Genomic DNA, 11252 nt, shown 5'->3' with positions numbered 1-11252 from the left:
CGCAAAAAATAAGCCCTCAACCAGATCTGACAACAGAAAAATACAGATGTTATGGCCCTGAAAAGTTGTCAATAGTAAAAACAATGCGATTTTCTCCAATATTGGTTTTGCTCAGGAAAATTGAGCAAAATAAGAAAAACTATATAAATGAGGTATCACCGCAATCGTAGTGAACCAGAGAATAAAGATAAAATATTATTTTTACGTGACGGTGAGCGGGGGGGGGTGGGGGGAATGCTCACAATCCAAAATAAAAATTGATGATTTTGTTTGTGTCCCCCTTGAAATAGTTAATAAAATCTCATGAATAAGCTTTAGACTCCCAAAATAAATTATTTATACATTGTATCTCATCCCATAAAAAATAAGCCCTCATATGATCGCATTACCAAAAAAAATAAAAATTTATAGGTCGTACAATGTGACAATACAAATCTGCTGTGGACGGCGCCTCCATTCATTCTATGCTCGGCCGTGCGCCCGTACAGCAGTTTACCACCACATATGTGGTATCAGTACACTCGGGAGGAATTGGGCATCAAGCGTTGCAGTGCGTTTCATCATTTAATTTATTCTGAAAATGTCAGTTTTGGCCTAAATGAATGTATTTTCCAAAAAAATTCCATAGTTTCTAAATCGCAGGTCCATATTTTTTAACCCATGTGAAACACTTAAAGGGTTAATGGACTTAATAGAAGTTGTTTTACATACGTTGAGGGGTGAAGTTTCTATAGTGGGGTAATTTATGAGGTTTTACTATTATTTAGGCCTCTCAAAGTCACTTGGAAGCCGAGTTGTCCCTCAAAATGTGAGTTATGGCAATTTTCATGAAAATAAGAAAAATCGCACCTAAAGTTCTGCACCTCATAACATCCTAGAAAAATGACTGGAAGCATAAAATATCATCCCAACATAAAGCAGATATTCTGTAAATGTTAATTATCAAACTTTTTGGGTAGTTTTACTTCCTGTCTGGAAACCAGAACATTTCAAACTTGGAAAATGAAGAATTTTTACAAACTTTTGCCAAATTTTCACTTTTTTTCAGAACGAAACGCAAAACTTATCACTTAAATTTTATAACTAACATGAAGTACAATGTGTCACGAGAAAACATTCTCAAAATCACCCGGATATGTTAAAGCGTTCCGAAGTTATAACCAATTATCGTGAGACATGTCAGATTTGAAAAATCGAGTCTGGTCATTGAGCTGAAAACTAGTGTCGGTGAAAAGGGGTTAAAGTCTTGGTGAAAGTAATTTTTGGCATACTGTTTTCCTCTGTGATAATATTGTGCATGTACTGGCTATGTACATCCTTTACTATTGATTCTATATTGCACATTTTTGCATGCAGTCACTGCCATGAATCATGAAAATATCATATGTTCCAAAGCAAAATCAATCTGCAAAGTGATTTTGGAGCATGCTAGGGAAGCTGCTTCTTTTCCTTAGAGACTGCTCTGAACAGATTCCCTTTTAGTATAACAGGCAGCTGCTTTCACTGGTCAGGGTGATGTGAATGGAATGTTTAAGCTACAGCTCCCTCTTGGGGATCCCCTTGAGGTGTCCAATCACAACTACAGGGACGCAGCCACAGGGTGCCAACTGGACACTAATTACTTCCATCTGGTGCAGTTCCAGACATCTCCTGAGAAGGAAGGAGTGCTGCTCTTGGCACCAATTGGCTAATTCAATTTACTTCAGCAGCAATAACCTCTGTCAGAATATTCATGAGCAGGGGAATGAGAAGCTGTGGCTCAGGCAGACAGTATCCACTTCGGGAGAACATGTGAGCGAGCAAGGTGCCTGCCTGCGCTAAACTATTGTAGAATATCGATCTGCAAGCTCCACTGCTCCTGTCCATGAACACTTAGAGCACAAACATATTCGCAGAGAGGATTGTAAGGAGCCTGGAGGAGCAGCAAGGCAAGACTGCACATATCTGGCTAAGCTGTGGAAGACAAGAAGATCCTTGGATCTAATAGGAAGAAAGGAAAGCTGTTTCTGGAAAGAGACACAAAGCAGGTAAATAAGTTTTATTTCTCGGTCTTTTCTTCAGTGATGGCAGCTGTATTTGTAAGCCGGATACATTGTATCTGCTGCAGCATGTTTTGTAAATACAGCTGAATATTTGTTATGATGTATCTGGTGTAGTATGACACGAGGCATTTCAGCACTGTGGACAGTTCCCTGCTTTCATACACAACCTTCAATGAGTGCTGATTCATGCCAAGATCTCCCAGCCAATTTTTCCAAACACCCTTGACTCCAACTTTTCAATCAACTCAGAGCTAAGCTAAGTTTCTCCAACTTCCTAGTGAACTTGAAGTATGTCTTCTCTGTTACGTAAAAGGACAACTTGATCTGAGCTTCTGATCGTCTTGCATTATCCTGTAGTGATGGGCTTGTTAACTTTTTTCCCTGTAATATATGGCTATAAAGGGGGGCGATATTCAGGTCACCTTGCACCCAAGAGGTTGCTATTAAATACAGTAGATCTCTGATTACGTTCTCTGTCTATGCTGGCACAGTGTAAGCAGAGGAGAAAATTGACTGCTAGTGAGAAAAATGGCAATTCAGTTGTTAGGAAGCAGTTATCTGAACTGTACCATACTGATAAAAAAAAGGAAATAATAGGACTTTTAGCCATTAAAACATTTTGCTCCGCAGAGAGAGTTGAAGCAGAGTATTGGCAGGGAAAGACAGGGATGCTTAAAAAATGCAGGCAGCTGATTCTGATGGAAGCCAAGGGGGCAGCGAGGGAGGCTCTGCCAAAGCTTGCTGTAAACACAGAATAAAGATTTCATTGTATGCGAGCTGACTGGAATAATTATGCACTTAATTGTTCATTCTGATTGGAGATTCTGTCATCAGAAATGGTTAGTTGTGTGAAGTAATGCAGAAATTAATGGTGCTGCTCTTTTACTGGGGATCAGGCAGAAGACGACAATTATTGCAGGTTCCAAGAGCTTTAATTACAAGTGTTTTATAGCTATAATACATATGTCCATTTCACAGTTTACTTCAATCGTATGAATTGTGTAAAAAAAATCACATGTTTTCCTAGGCTAAGGTAAATCAGTGCTTAATGAAAGCATCCATTACATATATATTCTCCCCTTCACATCACATACACATGCTTGCAGTTTGTTTTACTTGTGTATGATTTAACTCTATTTCTTGTGTCTTGTGTAAACTTCAGGGACATGAAGTGCTACTGGGCACTAGCAATATCCCTCATATAAAGTAATTTCCTGTGTTTCTACTATCCACCTATTACAGCAGTATTTTACATGTGATTAAGAGGATTGATGCTAATGCTTAGGGCTTTAGCAATGACACTATCCTAGAAGCACATTTCATTGGTTTCACTCATCTTTTGCAATATTTAATGTAACACTGGTGTGATGATGAGTATAATAATAATAATAGGATCATGAGAAAAGTTGAAACAGACAGGGGAAGAATAATTTTGGGTAGCAGATACAGATACAACACATGCTATGTAATCAGGAGAACAATGGTAAAAGTCTTTGCTAGTTCTATGCATAAACTGTGCAGATCCATTTTATAGATTTTTGGTTCTCAACCTGAATATAACTAATTCAAATTTAATAATTTCATTATCTGTCAGCGGAGATTAGTAAATCTGTGTGTGGACCTCCTGTAATGCAACAATTTTAAATAGTATCATTTTCTATATTTGTAAAGTTCTGTTATTGTGTGAAACATTGACTTCTGATTTCAGTGTAAGATAGTTAATATAAAAAAGATTTCAGAAGATCGTAGTGGGGTATGTTAATTTGAATGGATCATAGATGACAATGGATCAAAATAGGTCATATCTATCATGTATCCTATAAAAGGGAAGCCATGATATCATAAAAAGGGGTATTCCAGGAATCAGCGTAATTCATATATAAATTGGTCCTTAAAATATAAGCTTATATGTAATTAGTTGTTATTTAAAATTTAGCTCCCCTTATCAGAAAATGCTGGTGACATAGACTGTAATGAAGAATTAAAATGCTACTGGTCAGTCCATTAATTTCCTCCACGTGGTCCGTTGCAGAGCATCCACAGGACAGAAGATGGCCGCTGGTCACATGTCCACATCACATGTCCTGCACCTGCCTGGGCAGGTCATGTGATCACCACTACGTTTGGCTGTAGTCGGTTGGTTGAAGTGCATCCAGTATGGCCGATGTTGTGGTGATGGCAGTTACACATCATTACTATGGTAACCGAGCAAAAAAACCTATTACATCATCACTGGGAGCAGAGCATAAGAGGGAGGAGGAGTAACTGGGAACTAAAGGATCTTGGGACTTGTAGTTTCCAGTGGCGGCCATCTTGGTGATAACTTTAGAGAGGCCATAAAATTTTGTGAATCATAAAATCAAACTACTTAAGCTCCATTTTGTGACTAATGACATTAAGTTTTGTTACATTCATTTATTTATAGCACTATGGGTTTTTGTATCAGACGTTCATATTCCCGGAATACCCCTTTAATGTAACATTTTGTATTTTAATTTGCAGTCTATGAACTTTTATGACGTTTTAAAATGCTCATAAGAATAAATTCAAGTTGTTGAAAACATAAACTTTAGAAATGTGTTCAATACCTTTCTGTTGATTTTAAATACCTCAAAAACCGCATGCTAGACAGATATCTTTATGAATGAACACAAATTTGATTGGTGTGGCTTTTGTGAACAGCCTATTCAAAATAATAAATTTCAAATATTCACCACTTTCCAGTTTGGGTATAAAAATGGTCTATTGGAATTTTTCTTCTTATGTAGACAATCTGTAGACCAGAACGGGTCATAGTGTATCAACAACAAAAGGAAGATCACAAATTCTATTAACTTAATTAGATAAAATGTTTTGGGTTCCTGGAAAAATGAACAGTGCAACTTAAAGGGGTATCCCGGAAATATGAACGTTCAATACAAAAACCCATAATGCTATAAATAAATTAATATAACAGAACCCACTGTCATTAATCACAAAATGAAGCTTAAATAGTGTGATTTTATTATTCACAAAATTTTATGGCCTCTCTAAAGTAGTTATTACCAAGATGGCCACCACTGGAAACTACAAGTCCCATGATCCTTTAGTTCTCAGTAACAGCTCCTCTCTCTTCTGCTCTGCTCCCAATAAAGATCTAACAGACTTACTTGCTCTATTACCATAGTAATGATGTGTAACTTTGATGTGGGATAATGTGTAACAGATATCTCACCACAACACTGGCCATACTGGATGCACTGCAAGCAAACGACTACAGCCAAACCAGCGGCCATCTTCTGTCCTGTGTCTGCTCCGGGCGGCGAAAATCAATGAGCTGACTAAAGAACCAGTAGCATTTTAATTCTTCATTACATTGTATGTCCAAATCATTTTTCTGCTAAGGAGTGAAATTACATATTAGCTTATATTTTAAGGACCCATTCATGTATGAATTATGCTTATTTTTTCATTGACTTTTTTCATTTGGTTCACATACTTTGGTTATCATGCTTATGACTTTTTCTTTGATACCTACTTCCAAAAAAGTTACTGTTGATTTTTTTTACTGTTGAATTTCACAACCCATTTATAATGAAGGCAGCATGATGACCCCCTGATGATGATTTGGGAAGCTATGAAAAGTCACCCTTTTCGTCTGCAGTAATATAGCTGCAGAAATAACACCGTATTAAACAGGGGTCATAAGAGCCCATTAATTTAATACATTGTAAATCAGGATTCTCTAGAGTCCATATTGTTGGAAGGGTAGCCCTTTTCTGACACGTAGGAAGAGCTGAGAAACAGAGAACCTTTTCGAGTCTGTTATGTCTATGTAAGATAATAGCCTATAGGCACAAGATCTATACTTGCCTCCCCTGCCATTTTTAGGATCTCCCAGAAATAAGTGCAATTGTTTTGTAAACTAAAGAACCAAATCTTGTTGAAGAGAAATGTGAAGTATTAAAAAAGTTTTAAAAATAGGGATTTCACCTACTATTAAAGCATTAAACATTCTGTACAATGGACAATATTGCTACCCTTAAAATACAAGAATGAGCAACCACACTGATTAAATTGCTTAGAGTGCTATGCTATGAATGGTGGTAAATGCTACATTTTTATATTCTCAAACACATTGGCCCACATTTACTAAAAATGGTTCTGTGCATTGTAGTGTGCAGGGTGCGCCAGGTTTGGTATTTCTGGCGCATGTTTTTCATGAATATGGCGCTCTCTGTACTGCTCCAACAGAGTGCACCTTTAACAGAGAGTGCAACACACTACTGTCAGACTTTGCATGATAAATGTGGCACAGGTTCTAACTGAGCACCAGATCACCCATTTCAGTGCAGAAATTTTTATTGCATGAAGAATAGTCCAGCTGTGACACGAAAGGGTTGCGTGCAACACATATGTGGTGCGGACACTTCTTAAATACCTGTTCAAGTAGTTTGCACTGAAGAGAAGGTGAAAAGTCTGTCACCAAGCACCAAGTCCTGTGTATAAACACCAGTGCATGGTCATGTGATGTCACACAGGTGCATGGCTCATTGTAACACAAAAATCAAACTCTTGTTAATACTAATGACCCAATCATCTGTGTGACATCACAAGACCGTGGACCAGTTTTAATCCACAAGAAGTAAACAATGATGCTTCCCATTGAATGAGAAAGTATGTTGCAAAATTGTATAACTTTTCTTTAAATAAACAATATCAATTGTTTGGTGAAAGTGGACAAACCCTTTGAGGTCCTACTAAAAAAACTCAATAAGAGAGAGTTTCCTAGAATAACAAACAAATATAAAATTGTTATTTGCAGATGTCCCTTTTAGCAAGCAATCATTGCAAGGAACTATATGTGGACAAACTCTCCTGTGCTTTCTCAATGGCTAGCTTTGGAAAGTAGTGGGAAGAGCTATGAAAAGATTTACTATGGTAGGTGGAATAGATTGAGTTATTGGAGAGATATCTAGGATTTTGATAATGTTTTTCTTCTCACACCTGGGTTACTTGGTTTTTGTTGAGGGCAGGTGGGGTAAGGGTTGTTATTTGTGGGATTCTGATCAACCCTTAAAAAGAAAGTGAGGATTTATACAAGAGCGTCTGAGGTCTGAGAGATGCATTATGTTTAGCCTAAGATTTGTATACTATACTTTTTGTTGCATTTTATATGGGTAAAACGTTGTGTTCTTTTATATATGTAATATGTTTTTTCTCATATAAAAAAGAATGAAAAATCAATAAAGTTTAACAAAAATCAAAAACTAAATAAAGTATAAGCCATGAAAAAATATAAATAAATCAGGGATTGGATTAACTGGGACAAAGTTGTAACAATATACAAAACTACTTTTAAAAAGATTTTTGCATTAAGTTAACTTTAAAGCAAAGGTTTAATTCATTTTCATTAGAAATACATGTGCATAAATAGAGTTATTTTTACAGCAGTCTTTCAGTATGATGTTTTATACCTATATTAACTTGTGCAATTTCATATTACCAAATGGAAGTTAAAAGCTTTGCAATCATGTTGGCTCATGCAGTCTTCATGTCACTCACGATCAGTTTTACCATTAAATTGCATGTACACATTCAGTGGGTAATCACTTTACTTTATCATCCAGTCTTACAATACTTCTTGTTTGAACCATATGGGCATTTATATACTCTCTATTTCATTACTTAGTCACTTCCATTTGATCTTAATAATGTGGTACTTCAAAGTATGCCTAGTGGGATACTTCTCCTGTACGTTACAGGATTTAAATGACTTGTCCTTTCAACCTTCTAGCACACAGGATATACGTCAAGCTAAAAGACATTAAAGGTAATTTTACATTGTGCTATTTTATATGAAGCATTTATTTTTTTAATTTATACTAGCAAGGTATAGTTTTAATTGTTTTTATAGTTTTTTCACACACATGCAAATTGAGTCAATTAGCATATAAATTGGAACCATTAAGTGAGTTTGGGATGATGTGATATAAAATAGATGTTAAAAAAAAGTCAAACATTTTAAATTTCTTTAAAAATTACACTACAGAACCCTAATGTTCTACTGTATGTGTTTGGTGACATAGTACACTAGATCAGGATCTTCATGAGAAGTAATCTACATTTAAATTACTAAAACATAAAAGATCTTTGGCCATTAATGTCAGTAAAATGCTAATTATTTTAGAAGCATTCTGGTTATGCAAAGCAAACATTAAGGGACACATTTACTGAGGAACTTGTGCCAGTTTTCTTTTGAACTTTGAACGTTCTTATATGTGCAAACTGCTTACACAGGTATTTAAGAAAATGTCTGTGCCACATATATATGCACATGTTATAGGCACTTTACCCGATGTAACACAAATTTAATTCCGGTGCACAGTCGGACCATACGCTACATTTATCAGGCAAAGTCTAGCAGAAGTGTGTTACACGCCCAAGTTAAAGGTACTCCAAAAAGAAGTTGGTGCACACTGTCTGAGCAGTGCAGGGAATGGTAGATTCATGCAGAATGTGTGCCACAATTCCTGAATCTGGAGCACCCTGCACATTTCACGGGCAAACTGCACATAGGGGCACATTTATCAAAAACAATGAAAACTACACTATCAGTTTGCAGTCTCCCAAAATATGTTTTGTCCCAAAACAAAAGACACAAAAGAAGAGTATGGTGCAAATTCAATGCAGTGTATGTAACTGTATTTGCTACAAAATTAACAGTTGTAAAGTCCCAAGAGGTTGGAATAAATTAATTCCTAAAGTTCCATTCCCATGTATAGGGATTTCATCTTTTCTAAACTGAAATAAAATCCACTGATCCAGCTCTTCAACGGATTATAACCGTTGACGCGTTTCTAGCACTATAGCGTGCTCTTACTCATGTTCTTTTGTTTTTTCTGCCTTGGGGACCAATAGTGTTTGGCATCTTCATTCCAAGCAATAGCCACACCCCAGTCTCCTTTTAGTCTTGTGAATGTAACTTCAGAAAATATTGCAGTAAATGTTGCCACAACTAATGTGTTTTTTAAGGTATAGGAGTGGGTTCAACTCCCATCCAGGTCAACATCTGCACCTCCGGGTCCTTCAGTGTCCTCCCACACTCCAAAACATACTGGTAGGTTGCTTAGATTGTGAGTCCCAGGGGGACAGGGACTGATTTGACAAACTCTGTGCAGCACTGCGTATAAATAAAGGAATTATTATTAGGTGCTCACAGTCTAATGTAGTGTAGTGATGGCCATTTCACACAACACTGCGCTTCTTCTGGCCTTCATCCGACCTGAAAGAGGCCGAAAGAAGCGCAGTGTTGCCTCGTCTATGGGCAACCCCCCATGTCCTCCCTCCACTTCATTTTACCCTGTTTCCTTCATTGTAAGCAAATGTTTTTGATGAAATAAAGAGAAAAGAAAACTTTATAGAAGATGGTTGAGTGCCGTGTATTTTTCAAAACCCTTCACGTACCTAGTTATACTTGGTGCAGCCGATGATAATCTGTACTTTGCTTACAAGATGAGAAATATTACAGAATAACTGATTTTAGCTAAGTTAACTAGTTTCATTTGAGTAATGCTAAACCTACAAAGATGTTTGCTCAATGCTATAACTTAGTGTTCTATGGAGAAATGTCTTGTTTTAGGATCTACATCTATGAATTGAGCACATCACACACGTAAAATCAGTTTTGTGGACTGGATGGACCTATACACTAAGGGTTATCTGTCAAAATGATTTCTTATTTCTATTCTTGTCATTCTTATTCAGCTATTTCATTCTTTCACTTCTGAAACTATTTCTCTGTAATTGCTACTTCTTATGACATTTGCCCTTTCTTCCATTCTTAATTCCCTTTATTCCACTATACTCCATCTCCAATCTACATATAATCTGTGCCTTTTGTGTATTATTCCTTACTCAAGAGTTTTTTATACTATACTGTATTCATTAAGTGGAGAATGCTTGTTAAGAAGTTAGTTTCTACTAAAAGGCATATTCCTTTATGTGATTAAAAAATATTTACCTGTGTAATGATTATTTCCCATAAATGTGGCCATGTTGTCCTTAAGAAATGAGAAGGCTATCTTCGCATACACCCACCCCCACACTCTAGCAGCAGTAGCTGCATATTTGTTTCTTTGTGCAATCCCTCCAGCAGAGGTGGTTGTATCCAAGGACAACAATCTAATTTTTAAGGTACTGTATGACTACATTTGCAGGAAATTATCATTAAACATGAACATATTTTAATAAAGTAAAACTGAAAAAATAAATATATATGATAGGTGAATTGAATTTAATTACAATTTCCAGATTAAAATATCCAATTAAGCTTTTAAAAAATTAATCTTTTCAAAAAGTGATCTGTAGCAAACACTTGTCTTGTGTGAAATGACTTTAATTCAATATGTATCCTCGGTGAACAGACACCTCAAGGTCCTCAAGGTAACTCTTAATAGTCTGACAATATACAATCCAAAGCTTTATTGTCAAATAACAAATAAAACATGATGCTTGAAATAAAAATGAGTTTTCAGAAATGCTTTTAATGCTTACATATTTTGATTCTGGATGGATCTTGCTCAAGGATTCCAAGCAAGAACCATTTATGTTTGTAACACATTTCAATTATATCACAATAATGAGTGACATGTAGCTTGTTACATTCACACTTTATAAGTAGGCACAACAACCAATAAACAAAATATCTTGGCTATAAGAACTTTGATTGTGGTATGAGCTAGAAATATTATATACTTCTGTATTACCATTAATCTATTGGGAAACTTCATTATAGCTAACAAGTTTACTTACAATGAGTTGGCTACTGTAGAGCTACATTAGCAAGATGATATACTTTATTTCTACTGTACTTTCTTTTCTGCTACTGAGCATTTGATTAAAATAAGCATTATCACATTTATAATTGTTATTCATTACCATTATTCGTGTAATAAAGTATCACAGGCAGGATCTATCTCTTCAAGTGCTGTGTCTTAGTCAAGCCAATTATGATTAAATTACTGCATGTTCTGTGCTGTATCAACTAATTAAAGAATAATTAATAAAATTATAATTCCATTTGATGTCACTGTCTACAGCTGGTTCTGAGAGCTAAATGCTGTTTGACATCTGGCTAAATGGGTAGCTTTTAGAATATAAAACTCCCAAACACCTGGCTGGAATGTAGAATCAGGAAGCATTGCTGGCCAATTATCTACTCCAAGGTGC

The 11252-nt window shown here is 36.1% G+C and overlaps 1 protein-coding gene across 4 annotated transcripts in view; it reads left to right on the top strand.

The window, feature by feature from the left end:
• Positions 1-1518: 1518 nt before the first annotated feature.
• Positions 1519-11252, top strand: part of CDH20 (cadherin 20) — a 328467-nt gene continuing 318733 nt past the window's right edge. For 3 of the 4 annotated variants that reach the window (XM_072152733.1, XM_072152734.1, XM_072152732.1), the window contains exon 1: positions 1519-2027. The gene's annotated coding sequence lies outside the window, so the exon portion shown is untranslated. The remainder of the gene's footprint in view (positions 2028-11252) is intronic. The other variant, XM_072152737.1, reaches the window with a different exon arrangement.

The sequence above is a fragment of the Engystomops pustulosus genome, chromosome 5 (genome assembly GCF_040894005.1).
Source record: "Engystomops pustulosus chromosome 5, aEngPut4.maternal, whole genome shotgun sequence".
NCBI lineage: Eukaryota > Metazoa > Chordata > Amphibia > Anura > Leptodactylidae > Engystomops > Engystomops pustulosus.
This window is presented reverse-complemented; position numbering and strand designations above follow the sequence as displayed.